This window comes from Lissotriton vulgaris, unplaced genomic scaffold, assembly GCF_964263255.1.
Source record: "Lissotriton vulgaris unplaced genomic scaffold, aLisVul1.2 SCAFFOLD_950, whole genome shotgun sequence".
Lineage (NCBI taxonomy): Eukaryota > Metazoa > Chordata > Amphibia > Caudata > Salamandridae > Lissotriton > Lissotriton vulgaris.
In genome coordinates, this window is record NW_028253017.1 from 535558 (window position 1) to 551897 (window position 16340).

Genomic DNA, 16340 nt, shown 5'->3' on the forward strand with positions numbered 1-16340 from the left:
ACGTGGGCCATAGAGCGTTGCCTTCCTAAATGTGATTGGGGGAGGGAAGGAACTATGACGCACACTACGTACCAAAGGCGAAAGGACTGAAAGCATCTTCCTCTTATGCATGAAAAGATATAGCTTTGCCTTAGTCTTTCTCAACAAGAGGCAAGACTTGCAGCTGCACTGTGCTGAGGAGTTAACCCCTCATCCCATTCAAAAATAATCATTTGTTTTCAAATATACACTGCTTCCCATTTTCAAATATACACTGCTATCCCAGAGGATATCACAACTCTTTACAAGAAAGGAACAATAAAACACTGTTATTCTGAGGCAAGCTAAAACAAGATAAATAAAACCTTGGACGAGACCAGAAGTAGTAGGTGAGCTTTGTAAAACCCCCTTGTAGAGATGAAACGGTAAAGTGCCCCCTCTCCTAGGAAGAGGCACTGTTTGGGCTTTATAAACCGTACTTCTTTAACTCTGACTCTTCAAATACTTATGGAGGGGTTGGACAAACCTTTCTCAATGAAGATGAGGGCAGTAAAGTAAGGAGGCCCATCAAAATGAAAAACATGTTGTTAACCGCCTACCCCACGGATTTTATGAGAGCAGTAGACAGAATACCACATCACTGAATATTGAGCAAGGGAGAGCACCATTTTTTTTTCATGCCAAAGAAGAGTGCCTATAATACTAGTATAGCAAGGGGGACATTACATACACTTCAGTAGTAAAAAGGCAGACAACTATAACTCAAAATGCTAAAGAAAGAACAGACAAGTCTTCCATAACAAGAGCTATTAATAACTTCCTCTTTCTATTCTAAGAGGAGAGCAACCATCATTCCATTTTACAGATCTAGCCAAACCTTTTCACATTAAATGAATGGAAACTATGGCTGGGAGGTGAACTCCACTCCATTCGCAGAGTTTGAGGAGTTTTCCGCACTCCGCGCTCCGAGGAGCACGCAGAGTTTAGAAAACCTCCAGTCCATGAAGGGGAGGCAAGTTTTTTTTTCACTTGCCAACATTAAGTTGGCGAGGATGAGCGTGAAAAATCCAACGCTAAACCATCTTCCAATGAAATTTCTCAATGCGGGTGGTCCTAGATAGTCGCAACCATGCGCATTGATAAACCTTCCATTCCTGTTGAGAAAGCTGCTACTCGAGTAGAACATCTACTCGAGCGAAAGAAAGCAGCAGCGCAGTTCGCGCTGATTTTCCATCATGGAACAAACGTCCGTCACAAAAAATCAGATGGCACGGCGTGACCTAACGCACTCAGCTGCTTGCAGAACTCCGCCCAGATCTAGGAAACCTTTACCTTTTTCCATTCTCTTCTGGAGGGAAACACAGTTATTCAACGCAAAGGGAGATATACAAACCATCCTGCCATATTTGAAGAGGATCCCAGTACTACTCCTTAATATGTGTGGAAGGCATTCTAACCTGTACTAAATCTCAGTTATAGTATGTTAACCTCCTAACTCCTCAAGGCATGGGATGGAGACTACACAACCCACTCTTACAAAAGGTATGGTATGAATGTTGATGAACCAAAAACACACTGGTTAGTGAAAATGATTTTATTCACACCTTGATATCCCCAGCAGTCCATTTGTTGCTAAGGATCTAAGGGAAAGGCAAAGAGTGAAAACAACAGTATGGAAACATGGCTTTCAGAGCCCCGTTTACATTTTCCTTTCACTGCTGCTTTCATGAACGCCCAAGAGCAAAGGATCAAAAAGGGGTAGCAGCTGCCACCCCTGGCTATTCCTGGTTGAATTTCAGTGAAGGGTGCCCATATAAATCCTTGGTGCTGAAGATGGGCTCTAACACAAATTAAGATCACTGGAGGCTTTTCTATGATAAAAGAGAAAGGTCACAAAAGTGATCTAATACATAGGCATAATATAAGGGAGAGAGCGCCAACACAAATATCGAAACATTAAAATATATCTCGGTAACCTAATTCATCTATACAAGTAGATTAGCTATCCAACCATTTTTATTAATTGAGGACTTCATAACTCCCCTGAACTAAGAGAAGACGTGGTAATGGTTACACATTTAACCACATGCGCGCTAGCGGGTTTTCCCGCTGCGCGCTGAGAATTCAAAATTCGCGGGTTACGTGACAAAGCCAGTTCGTCATGCACGCAGCGCAGGTAACGCCCATGACCGGCTGGCTTTGTCACCAGCATCGAAGGGGTTAAGTAGGGAGAACAATTAGCCCATATATACACCAGTCGGTCAAGCACACAACAGCTATATGCCGAAGGAGGATCCCATGTTGTATATAACAAGACCAACTAACTAGTAACAGTAATGAGAGAGCGGCTGGGTCACTGGATGGTCCTGTGAGCAGGGGCGTGACAGAGGTGTGTTTCCAGGTGTTTGGGAATGAGGCTGAGTAGATGGAGGTGTTGAGGATGGGTGTTAATGCTTCACTGATCAGTAGGAGTCCTTTGGAGAAGTCATGCTGGGGGCAATGGCCCAATGGGGCCCCCGAGTCTGTAATAATAACCAATGGTAAGCCCAGTCTGGAAAACAACACGGAATCAGCAAATCGCATATATGTACAGCTGTGATTCTTCACATTGGAAACATCTTTGGGTAACTGGTGGCTTAGTCTATGAGGAAAAGAATATGGAAACACCCTCTTCACAAATGATTCAGGGAACTAACAAGCTCTATCCTTACGCACTGAAATTGTACCTTTATTATTAGTTTTGGTTGAAGTGGCTTGTGGGAGCGTATTCTTTATCTGTCAAAGCTTGCATGTTAAGCTCCATCCCCATCAACAGGTATCCAAGGTTCTTGCTCCTTTGTTTCCTCAAGTGGCAATTGATGGAATGTTACAGTATCGTCTGCGAACCAGTCCACATACTACCGTTCATCAGCACCATCAAAACCAACCTCCCCATGCCTGCTAAATGCTCCATTTCATGTATAGGAGATGCACACTTCTGCAGTGGGCTGCAGGCCTCTGCAAACTTGTCAGCCCACGTCCTAACCCCTCCATCAGCTGTAGGCAGCCTTATGTAAACCCAGGTACACAACAGAGGATCTTCCGAGAATGTTGCCCTATTTAATGAACACAGTAAGTGAGTTATTATTTAATCATTTATTGTCAGCACTCGTTCCAGTGTTCTTTCTGGATGTGTCGTTTTCATCTTGTTGTGAAGACTCCCCCTAAGGGTGTGTCTTCCATCCTGTGAAGCTGTTCTCTAAGCTAAGATCCCTGTCTCCTTGGTGGATCTTAGCTCCATTGGGCAAGGGAAGTATGTCGCCACATCTATTGCGGCTATGATGGTATCAGAGCGCCCATTTTTTAAAGTTTACTGTGACCAAAAGGTTTCAGAGAACTCATTTGATTGGTTGGTGCCAGCAGTCTGGAGGATGACATTACCAGGCAGACACAAAGTTAGAGGTACCAATGGACCTTTTGCAGCCATGGAAAGGCTAAAAGGTGTGTAACTAATTACACAGATGCCTTGAGGTTACTGGTACACAATCTGTTGTGGTAATACAAGGCACACAAAAAGTGCATCCTGCAGGTCTACTGAGAATAGTCACTATCTATTGGAATTGGTTTACCACATATTCCTGACAGCAAGGAAGACATAGTTGTTCCTAAAAGGAGCGGGTGATCCCCTCTACCCCACTGCCTCCTTGGGCTGAGTAAGTAGTCTGAAGAAGAGGTGGCCTAGAAAGCAGCAGCTGTAGAAGGTATAGAGCATAATTTACTTCTGACCACAAAGGATTCATTAGTGATCTGGGCCTTTCGATGGTTGAAGAAGTAGAGCAGTCTCTCACTAAAGGATATGTGTCTTGTGCTATGAAGCAAAGAGGACATGTCTCGAGGCCTCTGGTGCGGTATGCATTTCACCATATCTCCCTTTGGTCAAAAGTGAGCCAAAGTATAGCTTGATAGAGCTCAGGGATTTGGTTGCGGCAGTTCTATACTGCTGCAACAACTGTTGGGGGTGAATGGGAAGAATTTTTGCATCAAATGGCAAGCCAATGACTTTGTGCTGGGCATGTGCTGTTTATAGTCCAAAAATGTTTATTATGTTTTCCATTACTTGATCACAGACATCATCAGCTTTAACTCGGCCAACTGGGGCCTCATTTATGAGGTTTTGCCGCAGGGCAGCTCCGCAACCCTTCCTGCTGCGCTTCCCTATTGCAAAAGAAAAGGGCAGGGATGCACCGTATCTATAAGATACAGTCCATTCCTGTCCTTTTCCCCTGCACTTCTCACAATGGGCTGCCGTGCGCCAGCGCAAGCACCTTTGCACCATGGTGCAAGGGGGCCTGCGTTGTGGGGATGATTAGTTTTGTACAGGGAAACCTTTCTGTATACAAATATTCACTAGAGGCTTTTTCCTCTGTCTATGTGTGCTGCAGAGTGCAACACATGCAGAAAAAGGAAAAATTTGGAGAAATAAAGATATTTCTCCTCATGGTGCCTCCCCTTTTTAAGCTTTTGGCACTGCATCACTTTTATGATTTCTCGTAAATCTGGAGCAGTGTCAAAAGGCCATGGATGTTGCTGGGAACGCTCCAGCAACACCCATTGCGTGGCCCTTTAACGCAGAACACTGCATTAAAGGGACTGATATTTATCAGGTAGAATGAAGCCAAAAAAAGTGGCTTAGTGCTGCCTGATAAATACCACGCAGGCTTCTGCGCCTCAGAACATCACAAAAAGTGATGTTCCGGAGGTGCAAGGAATCTCATTAATGATGCCCCTAGTTTCCAAGGACGCGTATAACTTGTACCTTTCCAGAGCATGTTTGGGGCACAGAGTGAGATATTGGTCAAATGTGTACTTGAAGTACCTGAACCCTAAGTTGTCATGACAGAGCTGGCTTGTCTTAGTGACAACCATAGCCTCTTTAAGCATAAATGCCTTACCTGGTAGAGACTATCTAGCAGCGGATTCCTTGCATTAAAATATTCCCCTGGCATCAGACTGGACCTGGAAATTTTCAAGCAATACCCCTGCGTGCTGGTTGGTGCCGTCGTTCACACCAGATGTGACGTGTACGGTGCCTATAAAGGCGTCGCCCCAGCATGCTGATGTCAGCGCAGATCCAGGAAGAATGCTGACATACTGGTATGCATTACTAAGGTCCTCAGAAGAGTGACCATAATGACGTAGTTCGCAAAGAGAGGAGGATGGGAGGGTTGGTAAGGAATTTGCGGCTACATATAGACTCTACCAGATAAGGCGTTACCGAAGGATGCAAGTAACTTGTTCATCTCATAGAGACACCTAGCCTCAGATTTCTAACCTTAGAATAGATACCCAAATAATACCTTCCAGGAGGTGGGCCGGTGAACCGGTTAGACCAGAAAGTCCTGCAGGATCAAACAGGCAAAGTGCCTGTCACAGCGGACCTCATCATCCAGACAGTAGTTCTTGTTAACGTGTGCAATGGCGTCTATGAACCTGCCTGACTGTGTCCAGGACAGGGACTCCACTAGCTAACATAATGGTCACAGCCTTGGCTCTGGTAGAATGAACAAGCAAGCCCTCAAGTGGTTGATTTGTGGCCAGTGCATTGCAGATTTTTATGCAGAACACTATCCATCATGAGATGGTCCGTTTCTGCATTGCTTACCCTTTTCAAGCTCCAACACAGCCTACAAAGAATTGCTTGTCCACCCGGAACTCTGTTGTGCGATCAATGTAGGACAATGACAATCTTTTTTAGTCCAGATGGTGGAGTTTCCCTCTTCTTTATAATGGTGAGGCAGAGGAAAGAAGGTAGGCAAGGTGATGGTTCGGCCTACATGAAAGAGTGTCACAACTTTCGGGAGGAGGGAAGCTCCCCATAACCAGCTTCTCTGGGTAAAAGGTGGTAGAAGGAGGTTGTACAGAGATGGCCTGCAGTTCTCTGACCCTTCTGACCAATAGTATGGCTACTAAAAAGGCTGTTTTGAAAGTAGCAAGCAAAGTGGGTAGTAGTATAACTGCTCAAAGGGAGAGCACTTAAGGAATGTACGAGCCAGGTTAAGATCCCACTGGGGCATGATGAATGGCCTGGGAGGAAACGTGTCATAATCCTTTCAGGAACTTGAGACCATATGTATGTAGCCAATTTGCGATAGCAAACGCTGAAATTTGCAGAATTTCAGTGTTTGCGATCGCAAATTTGCAGCGTGCAATGTAGCACACAAAAACCCCCTAGCAAAATAAGGAATCACAAATTTTGCGATTCCCTATTTTGCGATTGCATTTAAGGAATTGCAAATTGCGATTTCTTAATGCAAGGTAAGAAGCACATAAGAAAGTGTGATTTGACCTTAAGGAATCGCAAATTACCACCAACCTCAAGCTGGTGGTAATTTGCGATTTCACTTAAAGATGCACTATTTTGCATTTTTTAAAGTGCCATGTGGTGCAAATACATGCCCTTAGGGCATATAGGTGTGCCACATGTGCACACATGCACATTTCAGGGCTGCAACAGGGTGTCCTTTTGACACCCTGGCACCCTTGAAATTGCATTCGCAATTTGCGATTCTCTATTTGCTAATCACAAATTGAGAATACCTTCCCATTCATTCCTATGGGCCTCTTATCTCATAGGAATGAATAGGAAGGAATTCCTTATTTGCGAATCTCAATTTGCGATTCGCAAATAAGGAATATGTGGGATTCACAAATTAGACAATCCCACATAGATTGCATTTTGCGATTCTCAAATTGCGATTCACTAAAAATTGCAATTTGAGAATCGCAAAACTCTATTTTCATACATATTGTCACAACAGGTGACTTGAGCAGAGTAGGTTGGTCCAGCAGCCGTAAGAATTCTGAGATGGCAGACAGATAACCTTTAATAGTGCCTAGAGAAAATCTGTGATAAACATACAGAAAGGGGATCAATGTTTCTGGATGCACACCATGCCACAAATTTGTCCTAAAGGCAGGCTTATAACTTCTTGGTAGATGGATGCTTGGCTGACAGAATAACATCTCAAACTTTGGGAAGAGGGTCAAAAACTGTCAACTGTCCCGATCATTCTTCACACATGAAGGCAGAGGGTGCAAAGCCCTCTCCTGTTGCTGCAACACAAGATCCTCCCCACGAGGCTGACTGATGCTCATGCTCAGGATTCCCAACTCTCCATGCCCAATCCAGAACCACAAGAATGACCTGGGAACGATCATTCCTGATCTTCTTGATAACTCTAGGCAGAAGTGGTATTGAGGGAAAGGCACCCTGGAGGCTGGATCCACTCCAAAAAATGTATCTCATACCGAAAGCCGCCTTCGAAACTCCAAGCCACAAAACTGCTCACTGTGTGTTGTTGATGAACAGGTCTAACCAAGATTCTCCCCACTCTTGAAAGAGAACACCTCCAAATGTAGATGCCATTCGTGATCCACTAGGCATCGACAGCTGAGTTTGTCTGCCTTGGTGTTCAGAGAGCCTGTCAAGTGTTGAACCACCAGAGAAATGCCCTGTTGTTCCAGACTTGTTCAGAGGCACAGGGCCTCTTGGCAAACGTCCATGACCCCACTCTGCCCTGTTGGTTGCAGTATCACACAGATGTGGTGTTGTCTGTGAACACCTGCATTAGTCTTCCCTTGCAGGAAGAAAGGCTTTCAATGCAAACCAGATTGCCAACAGCTTCAGTAAACTGATTTCAAGCACGGACCCTGCCGGAGATCAGAGTCCCCCAGATCTCCACCTCTCCCACATGGCCGTCCCAACCCAGGAGCGAGCAATCTGTCACTTCAGTTAGCTCTGATTGGGTGAGGGTGATCTATTTGAGGTTCGTTAGGCACCACTGCACACCTTTTGAGTCCCTCCAAGATCTGGACCAAGTTGGAGAGATTCCCATGATGCTGTGCCAATTGGAACTTCAGATCCCAATCCAGAGTCCAGATGAGGTCCAATAGCCTCATAGTCAGTTTCACCAAAATCCAGGATAGAGGCTGAAACATCTGAACCATCGCCTGAATATCCTAGACTCGCCATTTGGGAGGATAAGCCAGAAACTGCACTATATCCAGACAGCCCGATGAAAAAAAAATTGAGAGGGAGTCAGGTGTTACTTCAGCACGTTTATAGTGAACCCCAGCAAATGCAAGAGGTACGCCATAGTCTGGAGGTGGGAGATGAGTACTTGGGTGAGCCCTCCATCAACAGCCAATCGTCAAGGTAGGGGAGGACTGGAACCCCTGAACTTAAAAGAAGTTCTGCAACCACCACCATCACTTTTGTGAACACCCGGGGGCACTGGTCAGGCCAACGGGGAGCACTGTAAACTGGAAATGCTCTTGACCCATTGTGTACCCCAGGAAATGCATGTGGGCCGGGAGGGCAACAATATTGAAATATGCATCCTGCAAACCCAACACTACCATCCAGGTGCCAGGGAAGACAGTACCTGAGCTAAGGTAAGCATTTTGAACTTTTTCTTATTCAAGAAGAAGTTGAGAAGGTGCAGATCTAGGATAGGACAAAAGCCTCCATCCTTTTTGGGTACCAGAAAGTAGCGGGAATAGCACCCACAATCTACTTCGGATGCCAGCACCCTCTTGATGGCTCCTTTAGTCAAAAGTGCTAACAATTCCAGTGGAGTAAAGGGATGCGGTCCTCCATCAGCTGGCTGTAAGTGGGTGGCATGGGTGAAGGGGTTTCTAGGAAAGGGATGGAGTAGCACTTCTGGGTGATTTGCAAAACCCACTTGGTAGATATTATTGACTTTCAGTGTGGCAGGTGATGGTAGATTCTGCCTCCCACTTGATGCCCTTACTGGTATAATGGCAAACTAAAACGGTTTGGAGGCTGCAGCTGTCGGGAGATGGTTGACTGACCCACCTCTAGCTAGTAGTCCCACGTGATCTGTGGAAGCGTGTCCACAAAAGGGCTAGGAACCCAGTTGGTAGCCCCTACTGTAGCCCCACAAGGGGCACAAGACAGACTGGGTTTGTCGAGTTGCCATGGCTAGGGGCAAGGACCTGGCTGAAGCTCTGCTATCCTTACAGAGCTCCAGCGCTGAGTATGCCTTCTCACTAAAGAGGCAAGAGCCATTAAAGGGCATGCCCATGACCGAAGCTTGGACATCCCTTGAGAAGCCAGTGGTTCTTAGTCAGGCGTGGTGTTTCAGTGTCACTGATGAAATCACTGTGCCCAGAGAGTCGGTTGTGTCAAGTCCACATCTGATGTGAACTTTGCTGCATCTCGCCTATCAGCAATTGCTTGAGAGAGTATGACTCAGGCCTTCGCCGAATCCATGGGCAGGATTTGGTGTTGGTATCAGCCTAAAAGGTGCAGTGCTAGGCTGGAGGAAAAGAAAATGCTCTTTCTGAAGGTATGCAGCCTTTTGGATTCCCTATCCGGTGGAGTGGTAGGTAACGCATCGGAATGGATCCCCGAAGTGGAGGTTTGGACCACCAAGCTCTCTCGGGTGGGGTGCTGCATGAGGAAACTGGGTCCCCAGGAGCAGAGCAATGGCAGCAGGCAATTGTTCTGTGCATAGGAGCCCCTGTGCAGGGCTTCAATCAGGCCCCAAGGAGGACATCTGTACGGGCTTCCTTGAAAGGAAGTAAGGGTTATATAGGGATGACTCTCGGTAGAAGCACTTCTGTCAAGACATTTGTCTTTACTCCCACTGTGGGCAGCTGAAGGTCCAGGACCTCAGCTGCCCGCCACACCACCACTACAAATGAGGCACCTTCTTATTTAGCCACTGTAGGGGGAGACACCTCATCAGACGAACAGTGTCTGATGAGATGTCCAAATCACTGGTAGCCGCCAGTTCTCAAATCAGTTGTTCTCTGTATCATCCATGGGGTGATGGTGACCATAAGGGTCCTCTTGCCCCTCTCAAACATTGCCCTCTCCAGACCTGTCAAAAGAAAAGGGCACTTGAAGGCATGATACTGGTACATGGTACCGTTCAGTGCCGGAGTAGGTGTCGGGCGACGCTGAACTGGCCAGTTGGAGTCGGTAGAACGATGGAGACTGTGCCCCTGTTGGGCTTTGGTACCGACAGCACTGGTGCAGACCCCAGGGAAGATTGAGGACTGATGGGCAGTGCCACTCTGGATCCAGCACCTGATCCAAGGGGCCTGGCTGGTTCAGAAGGAGTAGGGGCCCCTCCCGTACTCGTGGAGCACAATGGTGCTTCAGAGTGGTCGGGCTGCCCAAATATGAGGTGCATAACCTCATAAAATGCCTTGGGTTGGGCGGGGTCACTCCAGCTCTGAGAAACTCTGGGAGGCACAGAGCCGATCAAGGCACAGGTTCCACTGTGAAGCAGCGTCTAGAGTGCACTGGGTCCGATGAGTTGGACCAGTGCAGAGAAGTCAAAGAACACTTCGACTTCTTCGACTTCTTTATCTTATGTGGCTTACTCGACGACTGGGATCAAGACGACAACCGCCAGAGTGGTTCCGTGAGCAGTCCTGGGACCTTCTCTGTAACCGACATTGAGAGTGTCACGGGAGTCACCCAACATCAGGCAGCACAGAGCTTGAAGCACTGTTCCTTCAGTGCCTTGGTGTTCATGGCACAACAACCTCGCAGGTCTTGGAGCCATGGTCCTGCTCCAAACAGCAGAGGCAAACCAAATAGAGGTGTGTTTTAGATTTATGACTGTGAAAGGCACCACATGGTGTGAAGCCTGTGGGCTGGGTTGGCGCCTACATAGGCACTGCGCACATTACCTCCGGTGTTGGTGATGCCGACGTGGAGTCGAACAATGCCATCTACCTGAGAACAACGGTACTGCTTTAAAATTTCCAGATCCAGTCTGATGCCTGGGGAATATTCTAAGGTAAGGAATCTGCGACTAGAAGTCTGTATCCTACCTACTTTAACTTTGAAGGTATTTGGGCTCCTCATCGCTTGTGGATGGAGAATGCATTTTCCTTTAATGAGGTTGCCATTGCCACAAGAGTCTCAGTTGGAGGATTCCTAGACACAAATAGGTCCCATATTTATTGTCCAGCGATGTGGACACAGCTGGTTCAGAATTAGATTTCTTTTATGTCTGTGGCTCCTGCCTCAAACAGAGAAAAGTCTGTGGTTGGTGCACCAAGGCTAGATCCAGGGCATAGATGCCTTAATTCTCCAGGAAGGGGCCAAGAATGGCACCTAGATCGTTTTTGCACAAACTGAAAGCTACTGTTTTTTCTGAGAGTGCAAGTCTAAGGCTCACTGGTACTGGTGATATCAGTTTCTTTGTTCTGTTTTCAGATCTGACAACTCGGCTTTTTGCACGGGGCTGGGTTAGCACTGGGTCGATTTTAGAGGTTCCCATGTAGAAAAAACAATGCCAGAGAAATGGAAAGCCAGATTGGAGAATGACTTGGAGGTCAGTGCTGGGTGCAGCAGTACCCAGGCATGTAGCACTGACACCCGGACATGAGCCAAGCTACTGAAACTCTCATGGCAGGGAAGGCACCAGTGCTAGAATGACGGGGAAAGCATTTGAAAACATCCTCACCTTACTGGTGCATCCAGGAAGGAATCTGATCCGAAGAGGGAATGACAACAAGCTGGCAAACTTACACTGGCTCAGCGGAAATCTGTACTTCAGGTCTAAATTATTTTCTGTGTTATGTGTGTTCATGGTCCCAGACGAACTTGGAAGTTTATCTCTGACTGAGACCTTTCAGTACATGGTCAAAGCCGAAGGAGAGCCAAAGAAGCCTGACAAACGCAGTACACAAAGAACAGTAAAGCGCTGACCTACTCCAGCACCAAAGCATTGGGGGAAGACACACAAGCTGCAATGTCACTCTCTATGATGCAGTGAGTAAGAGAGGATTATGGGGCATGTCTTCCCAAGGTTTTGAATTTGGGTCAGATATATGTATTACCTTCCAGCACGACTGGTTAGCACGTTGGCAGGGGGGGCTAGGCTGATACAGTCTGAGCAACCACCGGCACTTCGTTCTATGGTGCCCGAGTACTACTAAGTTGACTAACAACACGGTAACGGTTGCTTCATTCACATGTTCTTGTGCGATGCACTCACTCACAGCCTTCAAATGTGTGCAGCAGCAAGTAAGAAAGGAACTCAACCACTGGGAAGAAGAGGTCTGGAATGAACATGAATTTTTAGACTGTGACTGACTTGAAGTACACTCACATGGGAGGCGTGCTCCTTGGGTCAAAAACCTAGAATCACTGTGTAAAATGCAACTAGGTTGTCCAAATTGTGCCAATGGACGAAAGAGGGCTTGACTTCCTACTACAAAGGCTTGTCCAAACAGGAAGCCCCTGATCATTGGTGTAATGACTGGTGAAAATCTGAAGATGGCCCTCTAACTGTGCATCCACTCTGTCTGATTTACTAGCACTCATCACATTTGACTAGTGAATGTGCCCTCCACAAGGAAGGGTCTTTGGAAAGGGTGCCCTGCTTCCTCACTGATTGTAGACGTGCTTGATACTGCAATATGATTCAAAAACATCCATATGTACTTCTTAGTTCCTCTTCTTTAAAAGGAGATCAGACATCTCCTCCACTCTCCATCTACATCAGGATGTTCATCACCGGATGGCTTTTGCACTGGCTAGAGAGATTAGGGCACCCACAGATTTCAAGCAGGAAGGACTCAGGATGTAGTAGTTAAGCCTATTCAGTTTGGCTCCTTGTTGTGACATCTTTGAATTGAGGATCATTTGTAGTGCGCACAGCAGTGGTGATTCTGGAATTGAAAGAGGACTCTATAACGTGGATTGTAGAAGTTGCCGCAGGGCAGATCTAGTAGTCATGCTACTTCCTAAGTCACAATCCCAGTTTTCATTTTAAGAGATCTTTAAATAGTCCCGTTTTGAAGAGTTTTAGAAAGGGTAAGATATGTTTTTGACATCAGAAACCTCTTGTCTGCTTCTATAGTCTGCTTGCTACATGTAGGCCACTTCAAAGTGCGCGATAACGTTGGGATGGCAGCAGGCATTCTCACTCCTTGTTTTAAAGTGCAGAACACTTACTGCATATGAATATAAGTCTGTGCTCCCTTGGGTGCCAATGTAGTACTTACAAGGCATTATGAAGAGGTCATCAACGGCTAGTCTAGCCGCTTGACTTGCAGTTATTACAGTCTGCGGATATGCACAGTTTTAATTGCATTGCAAAAAGTGAATCATGCCATAATGAATGTCAGACTCAGTTAGAGTAGGGGGGATTCAAAGGGATTTAGAGGGCAGCTAAGTGCTACTGGGCCCCAACTATAGTATTCGTTATACAGTCTGGTACAAGTACAACCCTTTCTACACTTGACATTGAGGTTAGCGAGGGTGAGCAATCACAGGCTTCTCAGAGGGGTAGTATCGAGCTTGGAACTTAACAATAATTCAATACATACTCTAACTTCAATGTAGAGCCAAGAGCTTGTCTTTTTAAGGAAAAAAATAGCTATTTTAAACACACTGCAGTTCTAAATAGTACTGTATTCAATACAGTATACAGAGAAGTCATCCGTGTTATGAATCTTCATTGTGGTGCTACATCCGCTGATTCCCCTCATGCTAATCCCAACTGGGTCACCCCTTCATGGCTTCCACCGCCAGCTGCTGGGGCCACCATGCTAATCAGGCTCAGGTGCAGTGCCACTTACCACAAAAAGTCAAATGAGCACTTAGGTCACATTTCTCACGATTCTTATCCTAGCGGTGTAGTGGGTGATAGGTTTAGTCTCTGTGCTCCTCCTGTGCAGATCCACTAGCTTTGCTGTCCTTCCACTCCTTTACTCTCTTAGCAGGCTGACTTCCAGGCCACAGGGAGGCTGCCACGCCCTCCAGCAAAAAGTGTAGACTTCAGATGATGTCCCTTCATCTCTGGGAGACTGGCTATCAAATAGATATTAGCCCTGGACCCACAGCAGTGCAGTCCTTAGAGTAGGACTATATGGAGCACGCCCTTCCTTAGTTATGAAGAACTTGGAACCAGAAAAAGTGGGGCATTTGGTTCCCACTTTTATACACATTTTCTAGAGATTGAATGTGGATCTACTGTCTCCAACTTTAGAAACACATCAGAGTGTTCTCGCTTCAGGTGTCCTCAGAGCAGGTAGGAGGGTCTGTCTAGAAAAAAGGAATACCACAGAATACAGGTGCAATGAAGTGTGAGACATCTCCTGGCATCTGGCCATCATCAGCCTATCTGCAGCTGTAGTCAGGGACAGACAAAAGGGCAGACCTGACCTTGAAACGTCCTCACCGAACACAATAGAAACTGCAGGCCAACCCTTCACCTTCACTCTCTACCAAATGGTAGAGCTCAGGAAAAGCTAAATAGCAGTCACTAGCTGGAAATTAGCCAGTGTCTATTGTCTTGTCAGCCTGGCTCCATACGGGCCTCCATGCCCAGCTTGGCATAGCTACATCCTGTATCGTTCCTGAACATTTTCTTGTATTCAACACATGTTTTATTGCGTACTTATACTCTTGTATATAGACCTTTGGGCTTTAGGTTAAACTGGTCCTCCTCCACCAGCTCTGAGGCGACTGCCTGTATCTAACACAACCATATTGTTGTTTGGTCTTACTTGGCTCCTTCTCATTTGTTCATGGCGATTTGTAAAGCGCTCTGATACCCAGTCTTGGGTCATGATCGCCCTAAATAAAACTTTAAATAAATAACAAAAGTACGCATGGGATTTCTACAGGTAGCCCTGTCTCACTTCACTGCACCTTCCAGCCAGCCACTGCCAGGGGAAGGTGTCCTCATCCTCAACTGTGTGCTGCTCTAAGCCAGGGGTATACAACATGGATTCCACTGGCTTCTGTATTCAGGCTCGGTCACACACTCACCCACACACAGGCATTACTATTATATATGTGCTACTTGCAGGCTACACACACATACTTATTCAACATACACACAGGGTGGCAAAGCAAAGTTCTAGGCACACTCATCATTGAGTAACTTTAAACAAGAAGGACCCATAGGCCCACACATATAACACAGATAAAAAGGTCTGGCCTTGCTATCAATCTTATGCTATCAATTTTCCACATTCCAGCACAGATAAAATATCAGCAACTGCTCAACCAGAAGAAAAATAAAGGAAATCTATGAAATGCAGGCCTGAAAAGGTTGAACCGAAAACGCATTTGGAAAGCAAATTATCCGACAAGAGAATTAAGTTATATTTTATGACAAATGTTTATATGTAATACTTTGATACTTAGTAATAAAGCAACTTTGTATTTAATTCGGCATTAAGCCGGAATAATTTAATTAAAAAATAAACTCCCTTAATAGTGTATTGCGGATGGCGAGCCAGTGGGGTTACCTGCCTTAAAGAATTTGAGCACCAACGCAGGGCCCTCAGACTGGCAAAACCAATAATTTGCTAAGCAATCAGCCATGATACACTGTGCATATCTGCACGGTAACAAGACAAAATATCGAATTCAAAATATAGAATTACCAAAATATCGAAGTCAAAATATAGAATGGACAAAATATCGAATGGACAGAATATAGTGGTGAAAAATATCGTAAGTAATATAATATCGATTTCTAAAATATAGAAAGCCAAAATATCGAAGTATATAATATAGGTATTAAAATATATCGAATTGTTAATAATATCGAATTTTTTAAAATGTTTTGTATGTTAGTATATAAGTGAAAAGTGTATATTATTTTTGTAATTTATTTAAAGTAATGAATTTTATGTTATTTAATTTTTGCGTAATTTAATTCTGTAGCGGGTTGTGGGTTTATAGGGGAATAGGGTGGGAAGTAATTTAATTATATTAAATTAAATATTAATTTTTAGAAATTACTAATTGTTTTTAATTTAATTTTGTGTTTTAGTTCTGTAGCCGGTTTTGGGTTTATAGGGGAATAGGGTGGGAAGTAATTTAATTGTAATTAATTAAATATTTTTATTTATTTATTGGTATTCATTTTGAAATAATTGTTAATTAATTTTGAATTGGTAATTAATTTTTATTAATTGAATAATTGATCATTGTTAATTTTATTAATTTATTTTCTGTAGCGGGTTGTGGGTTTATAGGGGAATAGGGTGGGAATTAATTTAATTGTAATTAAGTAAATAATTCTTATTTATTTATTGGCATTGATTTTTTATTTATTGTTAATTAATTGTTAATTGGTAATTCATTTTTGTTATTGGTAATTCATTTTTATTAATTTATTAATTGATAATTACGATAATTGTATCAATTTATTTTCTGTAGCTGATTGTGAGTTTATAGGGGAATAGGGTGGAAAGTAATTTAATTGTAATTAATTACATATTAAAAATACTTTTTGTGTATTGATAATTAATTTACTGTTAATTAATTATTAATTGGTATTATTTTTCATTACTAATTAGTTTTTGTTACC

At 44.5% G+C, this 16340-nt stretch overlaps 1 protein-coding gene across 1 annotated transcript in view; it reads left to right on the forward strand.

Moving 5' to 3' along the window:
* CYGB (cytoglobin) overlaps positions 1 to 16340 on the forward strand; it is a 154444-nt gene that overhangs the window by 132534 nt on the left and 5570 nt on the right. The gene's annotated exons all lie outside the window — the stretch shown is intronic.